We start from the raw sequence: 10855 nt of genomic DNA, 5'->3' as shown, positions 1-10855 counted from the left end.
AATAAACACATTTGCAATTATGAGATTTTTTTATTCCCATATAAGAATGCAGAAACAAAGCCAAAATCCACTTTTCAAGAAAAAAAAATTGGCAAAGTTTCCTAAACAGAAGCCCCACTTACACCAAATCTGGTACCAATGGGTGCCAGACATCCACAGCAGGCACCAGACGGTGGAGCTCCTATCACTTGCTTCACAGATTGCTGTCTGGTTGCAATTTCTAGTCATATGTGATTTATTTGGTGGAGCAGAGAAAACCCCCTGGCTTCCCTCTATCAGTTCTGCATCCCAGCGTCAGGAATCAAAATAAACACATTTATCCACAAAGATTAGCTCCAGGTATTGCCTCTCTTTATCCATGAAGCATTCCTTTACTCCTGTGCAAAATATTGTTCAAGGAATAATTTAATTTACAAATTGTCAAGTAAGCACCTGGCTAAACAAGGGTGAGGAGAAAAGAAGCATCCTCAGCCGTCATCTTAACATCTAACTTTCATAAACTCTGCATTGTTCCTTTCTTCCTTGATCTCTGACTTTCTTTCGTTTCTTGAATTAGGTCCAAGGCCATTTCATAGCATGTCTTTCTTTTTTCTTTAAAAAAAACAAAAACAAAAACAAACAAACAAAAAACGGTTTGCCTAATGCAGGAACAGAAAACCAAATACTGCATGTTCTCACTCATAAGTGGGAGATGAATGATGAGAACACATGGACACATGGTGGGAACAACACATACTGGGGTCTGTCAAAACAACACACACTGTTGAGGGGTGGGAGGGAGAGCATCAGGAAGAATAGCTAATGGATGCTGGGCTTAACACCTAGGTGATGGGATGATCTGTGCAGCAATCTACCGTGACACATGTTTACGTATGTAACAAACCTGCACATCCTGCACATGTACCCCAGAACTTAAAAGTTGGAAAAAAAGGCTTGCAAAATGTCAATTAATCATACACATATCTACTCAAAAATGTATATTATGTACCTGCAATGTATCAGTCACTCCACCTATCACCAGGAATAGAAAAATAAACAGGGCATATGATAAAGATAGCAAGATCATCTAATATGGGGAGATAATTAAATCATTAAAATACATTTTCATACACGCTATCATAGAGATACAAACAAGCGTTAAATTAAAATCCAGAAGGAATAACCTGGAAATATCTTTCATTAAACATGTATTTTTTTAAAAGTTATTTTTTTCCATCACACTCACACAGAAATAAGGACATTCCAGAAGGCCTTTCCAGAGTGCAATGTTTACCCTCCCTATAACTGACAATTTTACACAAGATGTAAGAAAAGCTATGTCTAAACTAAAACCTTCTTTCTCCTACTAAATCATGCCAAAAATCAGGATCTAACTAACAAAAAACATTTGTCTTCACTAAAAAAAAAAATTATAATCCCAGGGACTGAAAATTTACACATACATCATATGGTAGTCTCTGCGGATAAATTTCCATTTCTTATCTTGACACATGTCATGCATGACTATGGCTCATCCTCAAGCATTTATGCCCCAGAAGAGGGTGTGCCATCTTTTACATCAATACTAACTTAAAATAAACCCCAATTGACCTTCAAAATGGGGGAAAAGTAGTATAAGCATTCTAAAAATGACCTTTCTAAAGTAACCGCAGCGATTTGATGCTTTCAAAGAACCACATTACTGAGGTGTTCTAAGATGTCAGAATTGACCAACAAAGCTCCATTCTCTTCTACCCCTAACTTCGGGACTTAATTATTTCTTTTCCACAAACTTGAGAACTTCTCTGTGGGCTACACAGCTTCTAAATGATTTTTAAAAAACAAATGAAAACACAATTTCAGAAAAGAAATGTAGAATTAGCAGTTACCTTCTATACTCAGTTTAATTTTCTGAGCATTTCTCTCCTTAAAATGACCATTTAATTAAAGAATGTAAACAATTTTGTTTAAGACACTGAAGACATTTTTATTTCTCTGGCTGATAGGGAAGGATCTAACATATCAACCAAATGAGATTAAAGGAAGAAGGTATGCCTGAAACTATCTTAAAGACAGGTTACCATAAATAGATGTTTGACCAAGTTTTATCTTTAGGAGGGAACATAGACTAGAAAGAAAAGAAATGGCCACCTACCAGATTACCCGGGGAAATGAAACAAAACCAGGTGATCAGTTGGAGAGAGTTGTTTTAGCCAGATCACACTGATACATATAATCATTTTCTCAAGACAATTATGCATTAACCAAGGGCAGTAAGTACCACTGACTGGAATATCCAAATAATATATGTATACATATACATACACATATACATACATACACACATGTAGCACCTTTTACCATAACAACTAGTGTTGTCTACACTTACTATTGTAAGTTTAGGACAAGAACCTACAATATAAACAAATGCTCTTAATCATCACATATATATCTAAGAAAAATCTCATTGCAGAAATATTTTTCCTTATTAGAGATATTTGTGTTTTGCTGTTTCTCATTGGCTCTTTTTCTTGATTTCGAATAATCATTTGAGAGTATTCCAAATGTGCATCCCCTCAACAAGAAAGGCTTCTGTTGTTGAAATGTTATATCTCTGTATATAAAGTGATCCAGTTGGATATGTCTTAGGTTTATTTCTCCAGTGGCATTATTTGTGAGTATCAAGAGATAAAAACAATCAAACAATTGTGTACAAAGACTTTACTGAAGAAAACAGAGAATTGGGGATGGTACACAAATCCTGTTGCAAACATTCTGGATTTACTTGGGAGTGCACAGTATTTATGGAAGTGACTGTGCCCTGCTATAAAGCATGAAGCAGCTTAGGCCTTTGACTGCTCTGGGTGACTGAGTGCATTAAAGGATTCCTATAAGAAGCATGCTTGATACGAACGAATCCACATTCCACATACCACATCTAGCTACTGAGTCTAGTTGCACCCATTATTCGAAGCAGGTACTTAGGGAAAGACAGGGGATGTAGAATTCTTATCTATAATTGACACACTGTTCTTTTAACACTAAGTGATGAAAGGAAGTAAATTCAAACACAACTTCAGACAAAAAAAAATTGTAGAACTAGCAGTTATCTTCTAGACCACTTTAGTTTTCTGGGTATTTCACTCCTTACAACAAGTGATCCTCAGCAACAAATATCCATTAGGTTAAAAAATGGGAACAGTCTTGTTTTTAAGAGAGTCAAGACATTTTTATGTCTCTGACTGATAGAAAAAGATCAAACATGTTAACCAAACTAGAATATAAAATGATGTCTACATCTACACACACATACAAGACTAAAAGACGCATTAATCACAGCATTAACACAGTAACCATGGCAATCTGTTTCCAGAGTGGTAATTCCCAACCATGATTTTTCAAAAACTTGGAATATTCCTAGGTATCTCAAAGATTGCCATGAAAAGTATCATCACCAACAATAACAACAAAAATGCCACTTATTTTTCATTCAGCTAGGTTACAACACTTTGGAGGGGGCCTTAAAATGACAAAAAAAAAGGCATCACTGAAAATCAAATTTACTGTTTTAAAGTTTAAAAGATTGTAAATCACTTATTTTAGGACAGTAAATATAAAGCCGTGAGTTCTGTACAAATAGCATTGGATGATACAGCTTATTCTTAGGGAAGTGAATGTGCCCAAGAAACTCAATGCATGTCCCACTTTGTAAGACTGGAGCAGGGACAATTCAAAATGGTAAACAGTAATCTTCAGTGCCCTTCCTACATGTTCTCCTATAAATAAGTTTTCTCTTCTCACCCAGGCACCCATGTTAACACAATCCTTTTTTTTTTTTTTTTTTTTTTTAATGTCGAGATGGAGTCTCATTCTGTCGCCCAGGCTGGAGTGCAGTAGTGCCATCTTGGCTCACTGCAGCCACCACCTCCTGGGTTCAAGTGATTCTCCTGGCTCAGCCTCCCGAGTAGCAGGGATTACAGGCGTGCACCATCACACTCAGCAAATTTTTGTTTTTTTAGTAGAGACAGGGTTTCACCATATTGGCCAGGCTGGTCTCAAACTCCTGACCTCATGTGATCCACCTGCCTCAGCCTCCCAGTGTGCTAGGATTACAGGCGTAAGCCACTGCACCCGGCAAAAATCCTGTATCTGCTCTATCATCAATACTTAATTTTCTCTAAGCTTTACCTTTAAGAAACTTAAAATGACAGAACAGAAAGAAAAGAAAGCAGAGATGAAAAAGTTGGTTGTGACTTTTATTACCACTTCAGCCATGAACTGTAAGTATTACCTTGAGGAAGTATTTTCACTGTTCTAAGCTTTATTTTCTTTAACCCATGAAATAGAGACTGAACTAAATGTTCTAGCTCTGACATTTTCTGAATACATACCAGACATAGTTTATTTTAAATTATAGAATTTAATGCGAGTTATGATCTTTATCTCTGATAGCTTTACTGTTTGATTAAACTTGCCACTCTCCAAGACTTTACCCTAAAGATTATGCATTTTAAAAATTAGAACCGTATTTAGACAGTAGTCTTCTAAATATTTCAGTGAAACTCCCTAAATGTACATAAAAATACAGAGAAAAAAGCTACAGCTGAGGGACATATTTACTTTAATAAAAGGTAATATATGTTATTAAGATAAGGATTGGCTGATAAAAGAATTTGTAAGTGGAGGCTAATTTTACACTGTAAATCTTATTGTTTATGTTGTCCTTCTCTGATAATGTTTGAAGAGCACTGAGGCAATGTGCTAAACCAACTCTGAGATCCTTAGAAATAAGATAATTGCTATTAAGCACATATTGTTAATGCCTAGTTAACACAAAGATGCGCTTCTGAAGGAAAATAAGCATAATTTTGCCATGCTCGAGATGGAAGGCCAATGAAAGCACTGTAGATATCAACATATGTGATTTATGAACATGACTTGGTCAGCATCATGCAAAAAGAAACACAAAGAAAATTATGTTCCCTAGAAACTAAACAAAATACAAAAAACAAACAATAATAACAACAACCCAAGGGAATTGGTGGGTGGTTCCATAAAGCAGCTGCCTGATGCTAGTATATGCCCCAGAGGACAATCTCTCCTGAAATACACACTTAATATAGCTTCTCCCTCTGACTATCATTACATATTGGGTATTTATGAAACTATCTGTCAGTTTATGGAAATCTAACTGGAAGTATTATTCATGTTGATTTCATTCATGCAATTGCTATCAGGACACAAAGAAACTTCCACTAGCTTTGGAAAAAATAAATGACACATATTTTCTTAAAAAATTAAAAGCACTGTCTTGAAACTATATATTTAAAATTCTAAATATATATGACTTTCAACTATATTTACATGAAACAACAATTCATATGTCAGGTAAAACCTCCCTGCCCTTTGATACCTAGAAGACTGCCTTCAGCCTCCAATCCCAATCCATATAGTAGTTCAAAACAAACACTTCCCATTTTCTCATGTAGAATAACTCACCCTGTCACGGAGGCTCTATCCTCAAAGTCCCACACCTTTAATCCCAAGTGACTTACCAAGTTTTGCTCCCCGCACCCAACACGGTTCCTTCCCTAAAAGTAATTATGGTGCCAACTGGTTATAATAATGATTTTTTAAAATCTTGACAAAAATAATTAAATTCATAATACAGAATTTAAATAAGAAATTGCACTGTTAAGAACAAATTTAAATAGAAGACTATTATAAATTTAATTATTTCTTTGATTCAATTATATTAACATTGTTTCAGAGACATATAAACTTATTATTCATACCTCTGTTAGGAAGCTGCTCTGTACTTTTATTAAAAACTTGACAGCAACCCATGCATTCAAGTGAACTCTGAATTGAATAGCTAGACTTTCTCTTATCCTAATCATGGATCATTTATCTCAATTAAATTGATTCATTTTTTCTTTATTTTTAAGCATTAGTCAATCTCTGACCTAAATCTATGTACATGCACCTTTTTGTCAAAGAAACTTTGTCTTGTTTCCACCTCTAATATTACATATTTTATAGGTTTGTATTCTCTAATTGTATTCTATTCAATAAATACAACATATATTTACAATTCAAGACTTTATCATGACCCTAATTATAAGCTTTATATTAAATAGATCTCCTGAATCAATTATACATTCATCCTTTCATAAATATAGCAATAACTCTGGGTTTCATTTCTATGATCAGTGAAATGTCACTGGTAAAAGAAAAATGCAGACATAAAAATATTCTTTGAAAGGTATTTTTATATGCAAAATTTAAATATTTGCAAGGATCTTTGACAAATGGACACAGCGGGTATTTAGAGAAAAAAAAAATCACAAGGCTACTAAAGTTACAATTAGCCTATTCATGGTAGAACAGTTTCTTCATTTTTTAATCATATCGTCAAGGGTCATCACAAATTTATGGATGTCAGTTTTGCAAAATTCAGGGAATGAATTATTTCAATGAGAGAGTTAGCAACTTATAAGAAAGAGCTCAAGCCTTCCTTAATTTGAGGGAATAGTACTAGATAAGGTGATAGACAGATAGATAGATGAATTGATAGATACATGGATAGATGCATATAGATGATTTATCTCAGGAAGCAAAGTGCTTTTTATTTCCTAACTGTGGTATACAATATGCTTAGTCATAACAGCACAACAAGGATCACTTTTCTCACATAGAACTCTAAATTCAAGCATTTTATGGTCAGAACAGTAACAAAGCAGTCCATGAATGTGGAGAACTTACCAAAAATGAAAACTAGATAATACTCATCAGGATTCAAAAGGAAAAATGGAGGAAAAAAAGTAAATGTGCTTTATCCACCTTACCATTCTAAACCCTGGCTAATTTTATAGCCTAAAAATCCACACTTCATTTTCAACTACATACATGACCACCAATACAAAAAAAATCTTAATAAAATAAATAAAATTATCCCAAAATGTCAGTTTTCAAATTACAGTACAAACAAGGCATCAGAATAAATAACCTTCCACTTGCTGGGTATTACACAAAAGCAACAAAGAAAAGAAAAAAATGAGGAAAAAAAAACTCCTTAATCATAAAAGTTAGAACAGATATAACGTTCACACTTCCAAGCATGCATAGTCTCCCAAAGGCAACTGATATTGTACAGAAAAATCATTATAAAGAAACAGAGAATAGTTGGTTCTTCAAGGGCAAATTTCCAAAGACACTGGCAAAAATATTTTCTCAACATGTGTGGCACCCTGCAATGCTAAAATTGTATTTTTGGTATACTCAACTCTCCTGTCAATAGGGCAAAGGTCTGATAGAAGCAAAAGGAAATAAATTAAGGAGAAAATGAAGTGAAGAGTGAGGTTAAGTAGCTTACCATTAACAGTTCTCAGAAAATACCAATAAAAATACACCACCATGGAAAAGAAGTTACAATAACAGTAGAATATACCAATATGCAACACCTCACCATATGTTAAAAATTAGAAGGAGTGGCCAGGCGTGGTGGCTCATACCTGTAATCCCAGCACTTTGGGAGGCCGAGGCCGGCGGATCATGAGGTCAGGAGATCGAGACCATCCTGACTAACACAGTGAAACCCCGTCTACACTAAAAATACAAAAAATTAGCCGGGCTTGGTGGTGGGCGCCTGTAGTCCCAGCTACTCGGGAGGCTGAGGCAGGAGAATGGTGTGAACCCGGGAGGTGGAGCTTGCAGTGAGTGGAGATTGCACCACTGCACTCCATCCTGGGCAACAAAGCGAGACTCCGTCTCAAAAAAAAAAAAAAAAAATTAGAAGGAGTATGGCAGTGAGTAGGGCTGGCTGCTGAAGCCTCCTAAATACAGTTTAGACTAGAGAGGCAGAAAAGAAAGAAGGATGGATGGATGGATGGATGGATGGATGGATGGATGGACAGAGAGATGACTGATTGATTGATTGATTGATTGATTCATAATAGACAGACAGATTGAACAAGGGGCCATATTAGCAGCAAGTACACTGTCTCTGTGGAACCACCTAATGAGAACACCTTTCAGATGTGAAGTTTAGAAGGCTGCCTAGATCTTCCCACCTCACAAACACCTCTGCTAATATACCTAAGGCATGAAGACCCAATTCATTCAGTATTGAATATTAGCAAAGGAGATGGAACAACACTGATACACGGTTACTATAAGAAAAAAAATTGGAGAAAGAGCAGTAACACTTACCAACAGACAAAGAGCACAAGAATTTCTTCAATGACAGAATGAAAAGTCTAACCAAAATTTTTGTCATTAGTTTTGTAAAATAAAAGAAGCAACTGCCTTTAAAAGAAAGATCATGGGCTGGGCACAGTGGCTCACACCTGTAATCCCAGCACTTTGGGAGGCCGAGGCAGGTGGATTACAAGGTCAGGAGATCGAGACCATCATGGCTAACATGGTGAAACCCCTTCTCTACTAAAAATACAAAAAATTAGCCGGATGTGGTGGCACGTGCCTATAGTCCCAGCTACTTGGGAGGCTGAGGCAGGAGAATCGCTTGAACCTGGGAGGCAGAGGTTGCAGTGAGCTGCTGAGAATGCACCACTGTACTCCAGCCTGGGCGTCAGAGTGAGACTCCATCAAAAAAAAAAAAAAAAAAAAAAAAAAAAGAAGATCATGAAGAAGAAACAGGAAGTCAAGAGGAAATGCTCAAATATAACCTGTCAGAGCTCAAGAAATAATAGCGTGAAATCAAAGAAATGATAAAAAAAAAATCTACAGAAAAGAGAATAAGGAACATAAAGGCTAATTTAAAAAAGGAGAACAAAATAAAATGAAAATAAAGACTTGAAAAGAATGAGAGACTAGATGACAGATACAGAAGACAGGCAAAGTAGATACAACAAACGTATTTGGAGTGTGCTATTTATGTCCCTCTAAAATTCCTATGTTAAACCCTAACTTCCAAGGTGATGGTATTAGGAGATGGGACCTTTGGGAGGTGATTAGGTCATGTGGGCAGAGCCTTTAAGCATGGGACTACTGCCCTCATAAAAGAGAACCCAAAAGTTTCCTTGCTCCTTCCATTACGTGAGGATACAGTGAAAAGACAGAATCTATGAACCAGGAAGCAGCCCTCACCAGACGCAGATCTGCCAGTGCCTTGATCTTAGACTTCTCAGCCTCCAGAACTGTAAGAAATAAATTTCTGTTGTTCATAAGCCACTTAGATTATGACAATTTGTGATAGCAGCCTTAACAGAAGAAGACAGAGTACTTAAAAAGGAAAAACAGAGAGACATAAAGACAACTTAAAGATATAAGCTCCCCAAAAGTCTTTGAAATAAAATAATACTATACATATTGAAAGGTACACTGGAGGCAAGGAAAAACTAACCCAGTATAGACAACCCAGACAGTTATTGAACTTCATATGATAAAGAAAGAATATGTAAGGTAGTCCAGCAAAAACAGTAAATTACTTATAAGCATGAAAATCAGATTTCTCTACAGTTGCATTTAACACCATAAAACATGTATTAACAGCACCATCTACAAGATCCTCAGAAAAAGAAAGTTTGAGTCAAGTTGTCCTTTAGGAATAAAGGCAACAAACAGCTTTTACTTACAAAAATGATTTAATCTTTCTTGACGACAGTAGTAGGTGGTCTTCAGCCAAATAAATATGACTGGGGAAATAATAGAAAAGATTTGAGGGTTGGGATGACCAAAAAAGAATGTTAATATTATGTGCTCTGCCAAGCAGAACTGGTAAAATTTTAAAAAATGCAAAGGAGGGGAAAAGAAATTAGGAAGTTGAAAATGTTTGTTGATTATTTTACTAAAATTCCTGGAAATCAAGTAATATCATTAAAGCAGATCAAAAAAACTGATAGAAGTACAAACATAGTTTACAAAAGGTTAACAACTAAATTATAAAGATAGCCAATTGAATAAATATGTCACCTTCACACATATCAGAAGTATACTTAAAACAAAGGGAAGTACACAGACAACATAATGAAAGACTGTTAAAGAACATAAAGCAAACATGAAAGCAAAAAATTTAACATATGGCAGCACTCAGAACAAACATACCTACTATATCAGTATCAATCAATTAAATTTACTTGTTAAAATCAAAGATATTTAGATTGAATGAGAAAGTAAAACCAAGCTCAATACTGTTTAAAAGAATAGCTAGAACAAACTGATTCACAATAATTAAAATTAAAATGTGGAAAAAGATATACTGGCAAAACAGAAAAGAATCCAAGTAGATGGTCTTATTTTTCATATTAGACAAGCAAGAATTTAGGCCCAAAATTATGCAAAAAACAACATTGTATAACTCAAGAGAGTGCAATTCACAAAAAATTGTTATGAATAGCAAAATGTTCACAAACCTGAAATTACAGGAAATAAGAGACAGAAACACACTAGTGAGAAGAGAGTAATTCTCTTCTCTCAAGCTATGAGAATAGAGTAGCATCATTAATGTGTTATGGATGTTTGATATACCAAAAATACTTTATATTAGAAATAAAAAGACCTATCTTCTTTTCAACAATCCATATTTATGGATTTATGGAATATTTATTAAAATTGATAACATATGAGGCTATAAAGAAAATTTCAGAAATAGGCAAATTCTAGAAATAACAGCAAAAACATACTCTTAATATGATACATTAAATATAGAAATTGATAAAACTGGAGAAAAATAAAAATTTTCTCATGGTAATTTTAAAACCCCCTCCAAAACAATTCCCTCTTCAAAGTGTTATGCAATCTGATATATCTGAATATATAATATTAATGGAAACATCATACCTGAATTCATGAGCTATAGCTAAAGCTGCTCAAAGGAAAATTCAGAGCATTTAATTTTTATTAAAAAATTTAAAAG

Source organism: Pan troglodytes, chromosome 7, assembly GCF_028858775.2.
Source record: "Pan troglodytes isolate AG18354 chromosome 7, NHGRI_mPanTro3-v2.0_pri, whole genome shotgun sequence".
Lineage (NCBI taxonomy): Eukaryota > Metazoa > Chordata > Mammalia > Primates > Hominidae > Pan > Pan troglodytes.
Note: the sequence above shows the minus strand (reverse complement) of the source record.